This window comes from Podarcis filfolensis, assembly GCF_964270895.1.
Source record: "Podarcis filfolensis genome assembly, chromosome: 3".
NCBI classification, from domain to species: Eukaryota; Metazoa; Chordata; class Lepidosauria; order Squamata; family Lacertidae; genus Podarcis; species Podarcis filfolensis.
Genome location: NC_139606.1, coordinates 65,776,520 through 65,795,370, shown reverse-complemented (window position 1 = coordinate 65,795,370; position 18,851 = coordinate 65,776,520). Strand labels below are relative to the sequence as shown.

At 42.3% G+C, this 18,851-nt stretch overlaps 1 long non-coding RNA gene across 3 annotated transcripts in view; it reads left to right on the top strand.

Annotated features, from left to right (window-relative positions):
- The window catches only part of LOC310760084, a 65,908-nt gene that overhangs the window by 16,123 nt on the left and 30,934 nt on the right, over window positions 1-18,851 (top strand). Inside the window, exon 4 of one of the 3 annotated variants that reach the window (XR_014546746.1) lies at window positions 7,993-8,225. The exons of the other annotated variants lie outside the window; for them this stretch is intronic. This is a non-coding gene — a long non-coding RNA (uncharacterized lncRNA). Of the gene's footprint in view, window positions 1-7,992; window positions 8,226-18,851 lie in introns of those variants that run through there. 3 annotated transcript variants of the gene reach the window in all.

The following is an 18,851-nucleotide window of genomic DNA, read 5'->3' as shown; positions in this document are numbered from 1 at the left end:
AGGTGAATCTGAGTGAGGACGACATAAAGTGTTCCACTCTGTGATTTGGAGTTCCAGAATACAGTATTCAATTTTACACCAAGGTCACCAGTACGCTACAAAGCAAAAGTTCAAGTATATACTTGGCTCTGCTTCTCCCACCCCCCCTTAAAAAAGAATTTTGCATTGTTGAATTATTATAGAAAAGAATTACGGTCTCACTGTTTGTGTTAGCCAATCTGATTAAACCTGCATAAGAGAAAATCCATGCAAGTGACTTTTCTTACTGAGGGAGAGCCATTTTCTCGTAATGTCCCCATATCAGATTTTGTAGGAGATGGATGAAAAGGAAATGTTGGCAGAATAGAAATCCTATTAAAAAGTATCATTGCACGTGCAAGCCAGTACTGCCAGGCATGGAAAACTGGAGAGCCATTTCTGTTGACTCTGAATTGTGATTTTCTTCTGGATGTAGTTGCTGTATGATAGCTGTGTGTCGTGTGCTTCAGCATGTGAGCATTTAACTGCAAGCTACATCCTTTTGCTTGTAACCAAAATCCGACAGCTCTTTTTTGGGGGGAAAGCTGCTTTGGCAAGGGGAAGATTTAGGGCAGAGAGCAACATGGAGTAGCAGGGCTCAGGGCTGGCTCTGTCATGAAGCAAAATGAGGGAGCTGACAAATTTGCACCTCCAGGCCCCTTACCTCTCTGGTCGACACAACCATGCACCCATTCAAGACATTTAAACACAGGCTGTCTCATGGGCCACCCTGCCCAGAACGCCTCTCTCTGAAGGACACCTGGCTCTTGCACAGTGCCAGACAGCAGGGAGGGAAAGCCAGAAACTGAGGCCCAAGCATGGCTGGTGCAATTGACAAGTAAACTTGGGGAGGGGGTGTGAAGAGGTAGCTATGCTGAGGGTTATTAATCCTTTTCCCTTCGACCACATCTCTGCTCCCAGTTGCACCTATGTGCATTCAGCATAACAGTGGTCCAGAGCCTACATGCGCACAAATCATGCACATGATAAAGGAATTCATTTTTGCAAGCTTTCTTCTTGTGCAGGTTCATCTTCACCACACATTCAAAGCACAATTAGGAGACTTTAAATAGCCATGGCTTTCCCCCAAGAAATCCTGGGAACTGTATTTTGTTAATGGTGCAGACACCCCTATTCCCCTTGCAAAACTGCAATTCCCAGAGTTCCCTGGAAAGTGGGCTGTTTGTTAAACCACTCTGGGAAGTCATCATGCTGATGCTACGCTTAATGTGCTTGGGTAGAAAATAGGAGGAGGATGGCTTGACCCTGCTCTTCCTCATACATGTTCCACTGCTTACATGCAGATAACTTTTTACAGCACTTCTCTTTTGGGCGATGACCTTTGTGTTTCTAGACATTCAAGCTCATGGTCAGGTGTAAGTTCCACAGTAAAATGCTAAAGTAGTTATACCAACTGAGTAGACAGGTGGGTTTACACACACAGTTGTGGGCTCCTGCGTGCTGTTTCCCACTATGCACATCTGAACGAGTTATATGTGTTAATTTCAAGCAATGCAGTTATAAGCAACGCTGTATCCAGGTACAGGCCTGCCTGTATTTTGAGGAGTACCACACAAATTCAATCTCAGATTGCATGTGTGAATTCATCCACATATGCTACATAGCTTGGGTGGCTTTCAGATACTCAGAGTAAACCCAATGGAATTAATAGATCTAACCCATGCACATTCATTTCGATGGGTCTCCTCTGAGTAAAACTTAGTTGAATACCACCCCTTGTTTGGCGTTCTCTAATGAACGGAGGGGAATCTTGTCTTGATAACCCTAAAGTGTTTCTAATCTGTTGCTTATGGGTACTTCACAACCCTGACAAGAGTGGCAGAGTTTACTTGCTAAGAATAACTTCTTTTCTTTTTAGGTCAAAGGGAAATCTAAAGAGATTTGAACTTCCTTTGGGCATCCTAAAACCAAGGGGGGTGGGGAACAGAGCCCTGGCTCAGTGTGAAATAAATAAATAAATAAATAAATAGTAAACTCTGTCTAAGATGCCAATCAGATTAATGCAGTCCCTTTCATGTAAAATAATGGCAGGGTTCTGAACCTTGTTTTGAGGAAAGCAGATAACTGCAGATAAGATCAGAAAGCTCTGGCATTCAGTCAAAACAGGCAAGAGGGAGCTGAGCTAAGGAATGTGCTGTGCCTGGGGAAAGCACCCTGCAAGCTAAACAGTCTAGGACACACCTCTTCTCAGGGCATAAGCTTCATGGGTGGTACAGCTCACAAGCATCAGGAACTTGGGAAAGAGGGCTTGAGCCTTGCTTTTGAAATATTTTCTTTCCCCTTTCCCTTCTGCAGCCCTCTTCCACTTTGCTCCATTTCCTTAGGACAGCTCTACTTACACTGAGTAGACAACAGAGCATATGTTTGAACTAATGTAATATTCACAAGTGCAACTTAATTATTTTCCCCCATCATGTATTTTTTTTAAAAAAGAAAGTCTTTATATCCCTCCTCTTCCAAAAGGTTCAAGGCAGGATACCAGCATTTTAGAAACACATACGCATACACAGTTTTAAATTAGTAACTCTTAAGGCTAAAGCAGTTATCATCATCATCATTATTGTAAGGTAAAGGTAAAGGTACCCCTGCCCATACGGGCCAGTCGTGTCCGACTCTGGGGTTGCGCGCCCATCTCGATTAAGAGGCAGGGGGCCAGCGCTGTCCGAAGACACTTCCGGGTCATGTGGCCAGCGTGACAAGCTGCATCTGGCGAGCCAGCGCAGCACACGGAAACGCCGTTTACCTTCCCGCTAGTAAGCGGTCCCTATTTATCTACTTGCACCCGAAGGTGCTTTCGAACTGCTAGGTTGGCAGGCGCTGGGACTGAGCAACGGGAGCGCACCCCGCCGCGGGGAGTCGAACCGCTGACCTGACGATCGGCAAGTCCTAGGCGCTGAGGTTTTACCCACAGCGCCACCCGCGTCCCTATCATTATTGTAGCAACTCATAATACTTAAATGTGTTTAATTCTTACCAAGCTCCCTGGAACTCAGTTTGAATACTTAAAAGTTCCGATTCTGGAGATTGCATTGTAGAGTCTAAACTAGAGATAGTTGATCCATGGCCTGTGGGTCACATGTAGCCCCCGATATATTTTTTAGTGACGCCTCTAAGATCCCCCAAAATTCATAATTAAAAATTGTATATACGTATACACATACATATAATGTGTACTACTCCTATGAGTCCCCTGCTGTAATGCCATAATACCAGAAGTTTCAGTCACTTTCATTTGGGTTTCCAGTGGACTTTGGTTTATTGACACTTGGAATTCCAGATGTACATAGAATTTTCAGCAACCACATAGCAGAGACTTTATCACTACTTAATCCTCATAATGGAAAAGCAGCTCGGAAATTAAGAGCTTACTAAGCCTTTGAAAGGTATTTAGGCAATTTCTTGTGCAAGCAGCTATTGCCAACCATGCACAGAGGGTATGATAGGCTAAACTACATCCTGTGCTCTTGTTAAGCATGTGTGTTTGTGTGCCTATGTGTACAAACTCCCCCTGCATTGGCCTAGATGAGTGAGGTGTTGCTGAACCTTGTCCTGGACATGGTGCCATGCTTCTTTCTTCCTTAGAATAGTTACAACATAATCAGAAATGGTAGTGACTAGCCATGTAAAATACCTTGCCATCACATGGACGCCTCAGTTAAATAGTGAACTCAGTATGAAAAAGGTGCAGAAGGTACATTCTATGCTAGCAATTATAAGGAACTTAATAAAATTGCCAGAATATAAGTATGGCCATTATACAGGTCTATGATCTAGCCATACTTACATTCTAAGCAAACTGCTTTGGTGGCCCCATCTCCAAAAGAATATCGTCTATCTAGAAAAGATGCCAGAAAGAGCAAGCAAAATGACCAGAGAGCAGGATTCCCTTCCTGTATAATAATATGCTAAAGTGTTAGGAATTTTTAGTTTAGAAAAAAAGGTGATGGGGTTGCAGGCGGGGCTTACATACTATATATGGAGTGTAGAAAGTGATTGGATGTTTTTAAACCTCTCATATGATACAAGCATGCTGTATTCTCTCTCTCTCTCTCTCTCTCTCTCTCTCACTCACACACACACACACACTGATGCTGTTGCTTTCTCATAACAAACAGGGGGCATTATTCAGTACCAGGAAAAATATGCACAATTCTCATTCCACAGAAATAGCTTTCTTAGACAGTACCTGCACACTTTGTTTTTTAAAAAAATGAAAGCTCAGAGTTTGCGCACCTTGGGAAGCCTTCATGGACATCATGGCATGACATCATAGTGACCCAATTATAACATTACAAAATGAGATGGTATTGTAGAGAGGAACTGTAGTTTACCCCTCACAGAGCTACAGTTCCCAGCACCCTTAAGCTACTGTTCTCAGGATTCTTTGAGGAAAGCCATGTGCCTTTAATGTGTGGTGTGGTGTGACAACATCTACATTAAAGCATCAGTTAATAGATGCTCTAAGGCGGAGCAGAATGGGGAATCCGCAGCCATCCAGGTGTTGTTGGACTTCAACTCCCATCAGCCTCAGCATGACCAATATAGTCACATCTGATCACAGCTTCCCCATCCTTGCTCTGAGACAACACATACAGTGGTACCTCGGGTTACAGACGCTTCAGGTTACAGACTCCACTAACCCAGAAATATTACCTCGGGTTAAGAACTTTGCTTCAGGATGAGAACAGAAATCGTGCGGTGGCAGTGCGGCGGCAGCGGGATGCCCCATTAGCTAAAGTGGTGCTTCAGGTTAAGAACAGTTTCAGGTTAAGAACATACCTCCAGAACGAATTAAGTTCTTAACCCGAGGTACCACTGTACAGTATTGATTCATTGTGTACTCAGACCAGCCTCCTCAGAGAGGGGAATCCTTTTTAAATTTAAAGATTTTTTCCCCCTAGAACCTCTTGCCCTCTTCACCTTTTTTTTGTGTCTCAGGGCAGGGTCCTGGTTTATGTCTTCGGTTTCTGCCTCCCCCTCCTCCTGCTGCGCTCTCTCTCTCTCTCTCTCTCTCTCTCTCTCCAGACTCTGCAATTTTCCCTCACTATCAAACTTCTTCCCAATGTGACTTCTCAGAAAATATGGAAAAAGCTTGATGGTGAATTGCTTATTCTTTCTCTTTCTTTTGTTCATTTTTTCTTTCTTTCTTTTAAAAACCAAAGGAAGTGGAAGATAGTTATGCATAAAGCAATTTTCCTTAACTAGTCAATAGATTCTAGCTACTGCAATCTAGTTTCACTAGAATGGACTACTGGATAGCATTAATTAAAATACAATACAGAACTGGATAACATGGATTAAATTGCTATTCCAGCTGGTATCTCTCAGACATCTTACGAATAAAACAGTGACTTAATTCAGGAGGAACTACTCCAGAGAACTATGTTTGGTCTAATTTTTCTCTTTGTGGCAAAGGATAGATATTTTCCATCACAGTACTTCCCAAATATGTTCTTTGACAGCAGTTTGTGGTCTTTTGCTACTATATGGCCTTTAGTACTGCCAGAGTTTAGCTGTATATATTTAGCTCGGAATATTAGCACACAGTAGCAGCGCTACCACCACCAGGTTTTTGTCCTAAGTGGGAGACCTCTGGTCTCTCACAGATATGCACAGGTAGCTTTTCTCTCCTTCCTATGTGTGGGACAGCAGCAGCATCCTTTATGGTGGGCTCAGACAGAGGGCAAAGGAGTTGAGGCCAGTTCTAATTCCTGCAGGGCTGGGAATCAGTGCCCAATACCTGCACAGAAAAGAGGCCTCACACAACTGCTCCGACAACCACCAGCAATTTCTCAGCAGTTGCTGGGTTACATGCGACATAGCCTTGATCAACCAGGCACTCAGTCATCATCTAGGTGGTGGAGATGGAGATAACTCTTCATGTTAATGTAGGGTCATAATGTCCGGTGAGACTGATGGCTAGGACAAGGGAAAGCTCTCCCAGTGCAGCAGGCATCCATGGCACTGGGCAAGGAGCTGGAGGCAGAGACAAAAGGAAGATGTGCTACAAATAATTCCTGCCTGTTAAACTCAGGCCACTAACATGGGATCTATGAGCACAAAGGCACATCTTGCTTCAGCCCCACTTGGCTAGCCTCAGAGACATTTGATCCAGCCAGGATGTTCTGTGCCAGATTGCTCTTACTGTGTCACATAGGGGTGATAGGGATGGTGCAGTCAGGCTGAGTCATTCTGGGAGATTGTGTCTGTGGTAGCCAACCTCAAGAGCCAAGTTATCTCACAGCACATCTCAAACTTATTGCAGGAGGAAGCAAGCTCAGTGTTGGTTCCAATCAGTTAGCAGCTAGCTATCTGCCAGAGCAGCCAGTCTAGTCATGGCGATCTCTGAGGCTGGAGGGCAGGCCAGCCATTTGCAGGGCCAAACACAGTGCAGCTGTCATAAGCCAAGAAAAGCAAGAGACACTGCTCTACAAGTTGCCACACCAGTCTCAATGTTGGGTAGCAAGAGGTGGGGGGGGATGCACACAGGGCAGCACCTTCCCATTTTGCTTCAGGCAGCAAAACAGGACAGGCTGCTTCTGGCTGGAATGAGGCATTGGAGGGTAATTTATGAAGACAGCAGGTACAGAAAGACAGAAATTCCTAGAAGTAGCCCATCTCAATGACAAGATCATAGCCATGCCGGCAAGGTCCTGAGCCAAATAGAGCAGGAAGCTGATCAACATACACCAGAACTGAGTAAGCATACCTCTGCCAGGTAGCAACATTTATTCACATTTAACTTGCGATTCCCAAGAGGGAAAGACAGGCCAGACAGAATACATAAATTTTCTTCCTGTGTATGACAGACAGGAAATTAAGCAACTGCCCATACCAGTTAGGAATGAGTGTTTTGCTAGGCTTTCTTTTGCCCATATCCAAGTGGAATCTGTCAAATGACAGGAGCAGTGTCAAGCCCCACAGGTTCATTTTATGCTCTGCATCATTAAGCATGAGGCCTATAAAATTATTGTTTTTTCCCCTGCCCCTGATTGCTAGAACTTTTATTGTAACAAATGGCAGAGTGAATACTTTTGCTACCCCATTAGAGTAAAAACCAGCCAATCCCCAAATTGCCCCTTTTATGGTTGTTGTAGCCATCTATTCTTAAAACATAGTTGTTCAAATCTGCTATATTTTGGCGTAGAGTTAGTGAATTTATGACACAGTGGGAATATTGATAATCTGAGACAAAAGACAATTTCAATACCTCAAGAGATAATGAAAACCTTAAAATCTGTAAAGCTTAAATATGTTGAGGGTTTTTTTAAAAAAACAAATGAACATCCTCCTTTAAGATTCTTCCTTATGTTACTCTAATTAAGTAAGGGTGGCACTGATTACTTTTATTTTAATATGCAAATACTGTTTCATTTAATCCATGTACCTCCTAAAATTTAATTTCATTTAATCCATGTACCTCCTAAAATAAGGGACCCGGGTGGCGCTGTGGGTAAAACCTCAGCACCTAGGATTTGCCGATCGCATGGTCGGCGGTTCGAATCCCCGCGGTGGGGTGCGCTCCTGCTGCTCGGTCCCAGCGCCTGCCAACCTAGCAGTTCGAAAGCACCCCCGGGTGCAAGTAGATAAATAGGGACCGCTTACCAGCGGGAAGGTAAACGGCGTTCCGTGTGCTGTGCTGGCTCGCCAGATGCAGCTTGTCACGCTGGCCACGTGACCCGGAAGTGTCTGCGGACAGTGCTGGCTCCCGGCCTATAGAGTGAGATGAGCGCACAACCCTAGAGTCTGGCAAGACTGGCCCGTACGGGCAGGGGTACCTTTACCTTTACCTTTACCTCCTAAAATATCACCAATCTCTGTTCCATAACAGACATTCCTTGAGGTTGCTAAAAACTGAAAATAAGGTAGAACTTTGAGTCGCTATCTGTTCCAAACTCCACAGATCGCTCAGACTATGTCTGGATTGTCTCTTCCCATGCATTCTTTTTAGAGGTACCTGTGCACTGACATAAGAGGAAAAAATAAATTACTGTGCAAATGGTAGAATTTGATGATCAGGACAATCTAGAGCAACACATGCACTACAACACACTGATGCTCAACTACTCACAGATTTCTCTATTCACTACAATTGAAGAAAAAAATAGCTCTGTACCACCATTTCTTCGCATGCCTGGGATTTATCCTTCAATAAGCTTCTGTATGCATGTATGAACCCACTGTGTATGAACCCACATACTTTAAACGGATCAGTGGAATTATAGGAAAGGAAATTAATGTATTTGCATATTTGCATATTTAAGAAACTCTAGCATGTCTTATTTTTAGAAAATAAAATGTTTCAGTCTTAGTTTTACCACTTTTCCTATTAAATTAGAAACAAGTTATGCCTATAAATTTGGATCTTGCTGTTTGTCCTGATTCAAATTCCTTTTGGTTTTTCTGTTCAAGTTACTTTTGCAGTCCTTGTAGTATAGGAATCTTAAAAGCTGTTTACCCCGTATCCTCTTCTGTACGCTCCAGAAACTCTTTTAGACTGGAAAAATGACAAAGTGGAATCATCATTCCAGATGCATTTATTTCATAAAGTCTTCCTGCTCGAACAGAGAAGATGGTTCCCAGGGCCCTTGAACAATACAGTGGGATCCTTCCTGCTTTGCCTTTGAAGAGGAACAGCATGTGTCTTTTGGCTTTTGTGGGCCCACAGAACACAGCATACTTAACATTCAGAGAAACACATTGTGGGTCTAGCCTCATCCTGGAGCTGGCTGGCAGTTCTGTCACCCTGAGTGTCCCCAGAATAAGTGGAATGCTCAAAACTAATTTTGTGTTATTTTAAGATGTTTTCTTAAAACACAAACAGAAATATAAACTGGCTGTTGAGCAGCAGACTTCAGTTAACTTGCTGAGAGACACTCTGTGTGGGTTTGGCTTCACTTTGCGAATATGGATGAACTTTTGAGAACATCTGCATCATAAAGCAAACTACTTTGAACTTGAGGAGTAACAAGCCTCTCTAGTACAGACTTCTACTTCAGTAGTTTGTTAAGATCATGAGTATACTTGCAGATATCTATCTACCTACTTTTATACATATACAGTACTTTATGTACACATACAGACGCACACTTTATAAAAACGAAGTGTCATGGGGTAAAAATGTCAGTCTTTTTTGTTCCACGCTTACCTTTGGTCAAATGGGCTTTTGAAATACACTGGACTGTAAAGCCCATTTTCCAAAGGAGAAAGTTGTTTGACACTAAAAGCAGCACTCTTTCATTCAAACATCCCTCAATTATCTGAACAAATAATATTGTTTATGTCCATACAGAAATTTCTCCAGAGAGCTGCAGGGCTCTCTGCTATTTACCTGTATAGCCATTGTGAAGGTTGCCAGGATGTGTGTTTTCATAACTGCTTTAGATGGAGAGGTTTCTGTGAATTCTCAAATTGCTGACAATCATAGGGACACAATGGGAAAACGCTTTGCTTCAAATTGCAATCCACAAACCATGTGTAAAAGGCAATCTCATCAGCTGATACTCTATTTCCTAATAGACTGAGGTTTCTTTTCAGGCAAACTGAATTGCTTTGTCAAACCAAACCAAAGAGGCATTTTATTCAGTCCTCTTTTCTTCAGGAGTGGCCTGTCAAATGGTCCTTGTGAAGTTCAAAGGCAAAGCATTGTGAAGACTGCTGTGGACATAGTGTATCTAGATTTCAGTAATAATAAATAATATTTTAAAATTTTATATCCCGCCCATCTTGCTGGGTTTCCCCAGCCACTCTGGGCGGCTTACAACATATATAAAAACACAACAAAGCATCAAACATTAATAATCAAAATATCCCATACAAGCAACAAACAAACCAGTAAATCAATAGAAACCAATAATAGCAACAACAACAATAAATAGTTTGCAGTTATAACCACCAACCCCAACTAAACATTTAACCAACATCAGCCTGACAAAAACAAAACAAAGGAACCAAAATTAGAACTGTTTAAAACATTTTAAAACATTTTAGCCAGTTCCCCCAACCCAAGAGTTGTTCCAGCAATGTCCCTCCAGCCTCCCAGGAGCCTCTTTTGGGAAGGACAAAAAGTGGCTTCCAATCAGTGTGAAAGTAAGTACAAATATGCATCCATGAATACAAGGGAATAATAGAAAAATACAATTAAACAACAGTGTCAATGTAAAAAAAAAATGTACTGTGTATTTTGGGTTTATGGACCACAGTAAAGTTCTGTATGTGTGTGTAAATAAAAATACAGTGCCATTCATTTTAGCATAATAGGATGGTGGATTTTTACTGTGACCCTTATTGCTAACATAAAAAATAAGTGAGTGCAAAGACAAAACAATTTTTTTAAAAAATAGCATGAAGAAATATCATTTTGAGTCACTATTTCCATGAGGGCTAAATATCACACCTGTAGTCCAATGGCACACATTATAAGTCTCTCCAGTGTTTGGGCAATGTCAACCTGGCTGCAATGAACAAGCGGCCAATTAATCATTTAGCTTTAATTTTTGATTTCAGTATCCAAGTGCTGTTAGCTTGCTTGGACAAAGGGAAGTGAATGCTTCAGTAAATGGAAAGCCAGATGATTATCCCAGACAAAGCCACTAAAAGAACAAACTTAGTTGATAAACTTTAAAAGATACTAAATTTAAAAGATAGAAAACAAATCTTGTATGTATTGGTAACCTTGGAAGGCGTCGGGAGAAGGAAAGACATCACTTTGCTGCCAACTTTGGTAATCTTCAGGCGACATTTGTACAGTGGTACCTCAGGTTAAGTACTTAATTCGTTCCGGAGGTCCGTACTTAACCTGAAACTGTTCTTAACCTGAAGCACCACTTTAGCTAATGGGGCCTCCTGCTGCTGCTGCCATGCCACCGGAGCCTGATTTCTGTTCTCATCCTGAAGCAAAGTTTCTGGGTTAGCGGAGTCTGTAACCTGAAGCGTATGTAACCTGAAGCGTATGTAACCTGAGGTACCACTGTACTGTGTTTGCAGCTTGATAATCCCCATTGGCAGTCTGGCTCCTTTGTTCTGAAAAAAGGCTTTTGAAAGTAAGGCTTTTGACAAAGTCACCCTTGATATTCTTGCAGAGAATCTTTGCTTCTGGCCAGCCCAGGACCTCCATATACATTGCCTAGGCCTGTGTTCCCGGGAGGTCACTTCAGTGCTGCTAACACAGAGTTTGGCTTCACCCCCAGAGGCACACTCCATTGTCTCTCGAGACAGATGCCAGCAATAATACTATACAATATTAGTAATAGCCCCAGTTCTTTGAGCACTCTCTCTAGTTGAACATGCAGCTATCATAGATCCTCACTGATGTTCCAGAGAATGACGAAAGTTTATATGGGAAGAGACTCCTTCCTGCTCCAATTGGCTACTGTTAGTTCAACAAAATCAAACAAAGCATCCGAAATATATTCCTCAGATTCTCCATCACATTCCAGTTCTTAACTGCCAGTGTGTTTCAGGGGGAAGAACTCCAAAAATTATGTTGTTCTAATAGTCAAATTTTTGATCTGGCTTCTCAGTTTAAACCAGTAGCCAATCTCAATTTTCAGCTAATAGATATCCTGTAGCTTGTTTTATTTATTGTCTTTTTTTAGCCAAAATAGCTTGCTTCTCTTAGCTCTTCCTCATTTGATTTCTCCCCACCCCCTGCATTCCACTCATGGCCTTACAGATCTGTGTGTTTATAAATTGTAAGGGTGTTCATATTCTGCTTTCTGCTGCATTCTTTATATTTTTTATAAAGAATTTAACTTATTTATATGGTTAAGCCTGAGCATATTTTTCTGCTTTAGCATGTTCCAATGGTTCATATAGTAGAGTATTAAATTGCCACGAGCGGCATTAAACGTAACAGCTATGTTAAACTTGAATGAAGCAATGCAAATCGAGAACAGATTTCTGAAATGGGCAAGCAAACTTTCTTTGCCGAATCAGACATTCCATTGCAAGAACCAGTCATGTGGCGTTTAAAGCTACTGATAATTTAAAAAATTCTCTTGAAACTACTCACCCAGAAACATAAAAAGAGCTATGATTTCCCTCTTCCCCTCAGGCTGCAGAATTAAAAATCACATCAATATATTTCTGGTGAAGGAGCATTCCAGTAGGGAATTGTAGGACCGCAAGAAGTTGTCCCAGTTGCATTTGTACATAAAGACATTTAAGCACATTCCATGCATTTCAGATTTGAGGGTCCAAAAGGGCATCTGGCTACACTGGCTTTAGAATGAGCCTATTCATTTTGTGGGCCTCCTTTCATTCTGAGTGGCTATTCAGCCCTACCAGCTACCAGTGAGCAAGCAAGCTGCTCAAGGATCTCAAAGTCAGGAAGTACTTGTCAATATCTTCATCCAGCAACAGATCAGGAGTCACAATTTTGATTCAGACACTTCCCGATTTGTCACTTCTCCTGTAAATACCACCATTGCAAAAGAAACACAATAAACATTCCTTTTTGTATGCAGCAACCTTGTGGCGCTCATCAACAATGTCCCTCCCTCAGTTCATATTTCACCCCACTTTCTACATCTGTTGGATTAAAAGTGCACATTCATGAAAACTCTGAAGTAAAGCTGCAATATTACTTATATTCCTCCCATCCCATGTTTGTTCATGTATCTGAGCATATGTTCTTTCCCTTGTAAATAAACAGAATTAAAAGCAAAACACAAAATCAAAGATGTTCTGTGCATTTGCTCCTGCTTTCCCTCATATCACAAAACTGTAAGGAAGAAAAAATTTCTTAGCCTTTTCCAGTTCTGGTTTTCTTCAGCAAACAGAGTAATGGAGATTTATAGTGTCTAAAAATCCAATTATTTACACAACTACATGTTTAGAAGGAACAGCTAATTAGATTGTAAGGCTGCTGTGTTACCCCTTTGTTTATACCTAACTATTTTATCTTTTTATACCTTTTAGGACACTCCGTATTATATAGTGTTACTTCCCAAAAGCAAATCAGCAATGCAAAGAGTGTTCAAAACTGTTCTTGCCAAATCAGTTTAAAATGTACAGGTTTCTTTTCCATAGGCTCACGTGCTGCAGACCCCACGTTTTGAGTTCCAGGAAATACTGTACATGCCATACAGTTAGTTAGCAAAACGAATTTGGAGGGTTCCTTATCTAAGACAAATGCCCACTTCTTTGACTTGGGGTTGATATTATTCATCCATGTGTGTCACCTAGAATAATGAGTGACTTCCATTGCTCTTTGATGCCAGGGGTTAGCCTGCCTATGATACCAAATAGTAATAAACTACCTTGCATGTGATTCTCATCTGTGCAGGTGCCAAGACTTCCACTGCTGGCTGAGAAAGGTAGATATGCCTGTGAGCACAAGGGAGTGTTTTCCCTTTCCGTTATAAGCACTGCAATAGCCCTTGTCAGCTGCATCGCTGGATTACCAAAATAGTTACATTTACACTCGAGTAGAATTATATTCTCCATCCCAAATGGCTGTTCATAACATCTCATTAGGAAAATAGAGTTGCAAGAGGAAAATGTGGTTATCCTTATTAGGTTGCTTAATGATCAGGCAGAATAGTGTTAGTGTCAGCTGGAAATAGGGATGGATGAATCTGTCAGTTTCAGTTTCTCAGTCCCTAATTGTTCAAGTCTTAAACTCAGCTCTCCAGATTTCTGTTTCATAGAAAAATAGAATTGTAGTTTGTGATTATTAGTTTTAAGTCCTCATGAAAATATGTCAGCATTTTAGTGTACATTTGTACGGACGTATGCAACTTTGCCTAATATATACATATGTTCTTTTCTGAAATAGGCATTTTATGTGCACTTTCCCCTAATACAGATTTGGGCTGGGGTAGTGTTTGTTGTGGGGGAGGTTGTTGCTGTTACAGTACTGATAACGCTTTTTATCTTTATTTTAGATCTTATTCTAATTAATGTGGAAATTGCTTAATTTGGTTGTGTACTTTTTGATGTCTTTCTTATTTATTATTTATGACTACTTTTGTTACTTTTTGTAATGACATAGTGTGTTTTTTAATGTTGCAAGCCTCCTTGAGCATGGTTTGAACTATGGAAAGGCGGTATACAAATAAAATGCATGCGTACACACTATTTAGAGAATTTCATATCTCAAAGGAGACGTGCATTTCCATTCATGCAGTGAACTGGATTTCTCCCCATTGCTAGTTAGAAGTAACCGTTTAGCTAAAATTTAAGTACAGCCACCCTATCATGCCTTTCTTGTGATCACTTTCTCCCCTCAGCCACAACAAACTTAAATCGCCACAGGTGTAGAAAGCAGCTGGAAAGGATTACCTAGTAATCTGTGAAGAATGTAGTACTGTGGCATGCATTCATTCAACTTGCTCTCATTTGTGCCACAAAACAAGAGCTTAGAAAGTCGTAGTGTTGCTGCGTTCTATCGTAAATGATTGAATAAAAATACATAGTCTCTTGTAGGTGATCATTCTCCCACCTGATGTCACGTGGCAGTAAATTCACTTGCAGCATTTCAGCGTCACTTCCAAATTTCCAACAGTCATTTCACATCCATTTTGGTTCAGCGCCCCACCCCCCCCAGGTTCTGTCAACCTGTGGTCACTGTCAAATGTACCAGAAATTTTGGGTCACTGTGTGCATTAATGGATGCTCAGTGGCTGGGCAAACTAAATAGGCTCAAAGTAGATAGTTTATGCTAAATGTGTTGCATCCCAAAGTGATCTGGGTACATGAGCCATTCAACATAAATTAGTTGCAATCCAGATGGAGAGGGGTGGGGAAGCACTGGCCAACTTTGACAGGTGGGTGGAGCTATTTGTCCATCATCTGATATGAGTTGTCCTGCAATTGGGCGCTGCAGCACAAAGTGCTTTGCTGCTCCAACAACACCAAGCAGATTTCATTGAAACTAATAATAATAATAATAATAATAATAATAATAATAATAATAATAATTTATTATTTATACCGCGCCCATCTGGCTGAGTTTCCCCAGCCACTCTGGGCAGCTTCCAACAAAGCATTAAAATACAGTGGTCTGTTAAACATTAAAAGCTTCCCTAAACAGGGCTGCCTTCAGATGTCTTCTAAAAGGCTGGTAGTTGTTCTTCTCTTTGACATCTGGTGGGAGGGCGTTCTACAGGGTGGGTGCCACTACCGAGAAGGCCCTCTGCCTGGTTCCCTGTAACTTGGCTTCTCGCAGTGAGGGAACTGCCAGAAGGCCCTCGGCACTGGACCTCAGTGTCTGGGCAGAATGATGGGGGTGGAGATACTCCTTCAGGTATACTGGACTGAGGCCGTTTAGAGCTTTAAAGGTCAGCACCAACACTTTGAATTGTGCTAGGAAACATACAAATTGTGCTAGCCCCTTTGGAATGGAAACCTCTTGGTGTTATTCGAGAAGTAAGGCACGCTGGAGTGGACCACATTCACCTTAAGCTCCTGATGGTTCCTGTTCAGCCATGTACCTACTTTCCATATGACATCAGGTGTGGGGCAGGTGGCTGTGGTTTGGGGGAAATGAACTTGGGCGCCAAACAGGGTAGCCTGATGAGCTAAATTTGTGCAGCCACCCCTGCACTAAACAACATATTCTAATCACTCTGATGGCAGGTGATTCACTGATAACCTGTACCCAGTGAAACAACGTACACTAAGCAGTGGTGCAGCTAGCAATGTCAGACCCTGGATTTACCACCCAGCAAGAAATAGCCTCCTGGTTCCAGTGTTGCTGCCGCTTATCGGGATGGGTGAAATGGGGACGAGATTGCAGACGTGCAGGCACACCGCACAAGACAACCCAGGGGTCCTGTCGGTGTTCGTGTGCAGCGCTGGCCGCCTTGTCACCTCTCTCCCCACCCCAGGCATTAGCGACACCATTGCTGGGAGGCTGTTGCTATGGCTCCCAAAGATGCTACCTTCATTTTCTCTCCCCCCCCCCCCACCTGCAACCATTCCATGCTTAACAATTGCCCTTGCAGTCCTGGTATGTGAGGAAACTTTCTTTTTTTGCCAACGCTCACAAAAAGAAGAAACACTCTAATCACATGCAGGTCCAGATTCTGAACTCAAATCATAGCACCACCACCACTAAAGAAATAAAACAGGGCTGCTGCCGCTGATGCTAACTGCATAAGCTTATCAATAAACACCATTTTAATGTAGAAGAAAAATAAAATTAGCCTCTGTAACCATGAACAAATTTGGTTGTCCCTCCCCTTACTGTAAAATGTGTTTAAAAGTAAGCAAAATGCAAGGATGCTGTGGCAACCAGTTCCAGCCCCGGTGTGCCTTGGCGTGCCCATGCCAGCCCAGGGGCTTGTGGTGAGCCTGTTTGCTGCTGCCCCCATCATCTGCAGCTGGGCATGGGGGTAATCTGGGGAACCCCTGGGCTGCAGGACCTGGATTTTGGCCTGAGATCCAGTCCTAGCTTCACCACTGACTGTAAATAGGCAGTGAATCACCCTCTTGAGGCCTGTGTCGGCAGTGTGAGCAGAGTAGTAGCTACTATTTCCGAAGTCATTGTAAAGAAGCTGGGCCATTTTATTTTTATTTTATTTTTAATTGAGTCAGCCAACAGTCTGAACTCCGTTATGGAAAGGATTTTACACATTCTTTTCTAGTTTCCCTGACTTTATGTATCTTTAAAAATAAACTGTGGTGTAACATTACATGCATACTCATCAAGACACTTTTTCCATTCTTGTCCCTTCCAGCAAGATATATTCTTTCTGTGATTTTTTCAGCAACAGATCCATTGCTGCTGCTTTGTTTTGTCTACTCTTCTTTCTCAGAATTATCCCTCAGCTTCATCCTCTTACTTTAACACATACACATACCTGTCTCTACCTCTTTCACTGGATGTGGGCAAGACTGCAGACCACAATTGTACCATTAACTTCTTCCCTATTCGTCCATATGACTTCAAATCTGATAACCTTATTTTTTTCCACTGACCAAAACGAGCTCCATGGTTGTTCGTTCTTATTTTTTACTGAGGGGGTGAATCTCTGTTTGCCTTGCTCTTTGTGACTCAATCTCAGGTGACCCTGAAAAGGTCACCTGTAGTCACACTGTAACTTAGAATTGCAATCAGCCCCCACTGGGTATCTCAGTTAAATTCACATTCCTAAGATTTCCTACTCTCTTTCTGCCTAGAGCTGCCTGTCATATTAAATACACAATTCCTTTCAAAAAAACAAACAAATCTGTCATTCCTTCCCTGTAATGCCCTAGTTTATTTATTTCATTTCATTTAGTAATTGCTTTCCATTAAACGTGCTGAAGCTTTTCAACAATAAAACCCATGAACAGTAAAACCAGATATAAAAATAATGCCAAGTCCAATACAGATACAGACTGAATAGAAGGGCAGTAGTCAAAGTAGGACTAAGTCATCAATTGTGTAAACACAAGGATTTCCCATCAGCAGAAATCCTGCCCCTCTTAACTCCCTACATCTGTTCTAGGGGTTTCCCCAAACTCCAGAGCAGATTTGGAGCCAGCACATGCAGGAGAAAGAGAGGGCGGGGAAGTCTTGTTCTGTTAACCACAGCTATTCACTTCAACACCACCCTGTATCTCCACTTAAAAGGAAAGGAATATCTAGTTGTGTCCCAACATCATAGTAGGGTGCTTTTGTTCACTCTCTGCCAGTGTCCTGGCCCTTATTGCTGGATGAACTGAACTCCCAGTTTGGTTTAATTCATAAATCAGAGTGGTTCTTAGGCAAGGCAGATTGTAAAATGCAGCACATGGCTAATATGTTGCTCCAATAAGTGTCATGCCCCCTGCACCTTCCTTTCGAAGGATGGCATGTAGCCAGAGTCCTGGGACTGGGCAAGGAAACAGGCACTCTCCAAGCTCATCCCATTCCTCCTCAGGATCCAATCACCTCCTCCAAGACACCTTCATAGGACTAATGACAGCCAGTTATTTATAATGTCCTGCCATATTATAGGTAAGTTGTCCTAGACATTAGGGGACAAGCGAGTGGCGCTGTGGTCTAAACCACAGAGCCTAGGACTTGCCGATCAGAAGGTCAGCAGTTCAAATCCCCACGACGGGGTGAGCTCCCGTTGCTCGGTCCCAGCTCCTGCCAACCTAGCAGTTCGAAAGCACGTCAAAATGTAAGTAGATAAATAGGTGGGAAGGTAAACGGCGTTTCCGTATGCTGCTCTGGTTCACCAGAAGCAGCTTAGTCATGTTGGCCACATGACCCAGAAGCTGTACACCGGCTCCCTCGGCCAATAAAGCAAGATGAGCGCCACACCCAAGAGTCGGTCATGACTGGACCTAATGGTCAGGGGTCCCTTTACCTTTACTAACTCGTGGTTGCTGGTTTCAGTGGTGGCCATATAATGTAACATGCAATTTCACCTTCACACTCAAGACTATGTACACACATACCTTTAAAACCCATTCCTTCCCTCAAATAATTCTGGACAATGTCATTTGTCAAAGGTTTCTGGGAATTGTCACTCTGTGAGGGGTAAACTACAATGCCCAGAATTCTTTGAGGGAAATGATGTGTTTTCAATGTGCTTTAAAGGTATAGTGTGTACACGGCGCAAGCTACTCTACTGTTACATAAGGTACAACTTTGACCAAGAGGCTTTCATTATCATAAGGGAAAATTTGTATTTATCTAACTCATGAGTAGGCAAACTAAGGCCTGAGGGCCGGATCCAGCCCAATCGCCTTCTAAATCCGGCCAACGGGCGGTCTGGGAATCAGTGTGTTTTTACATGAGTAGAATGTGTGCTTTTATTTAAAATGCATCTCTGGGTTATTTGTGGGGCATAGGAATTCGTTCATTCCCCCCCCCTCCTCCAAGATATAGT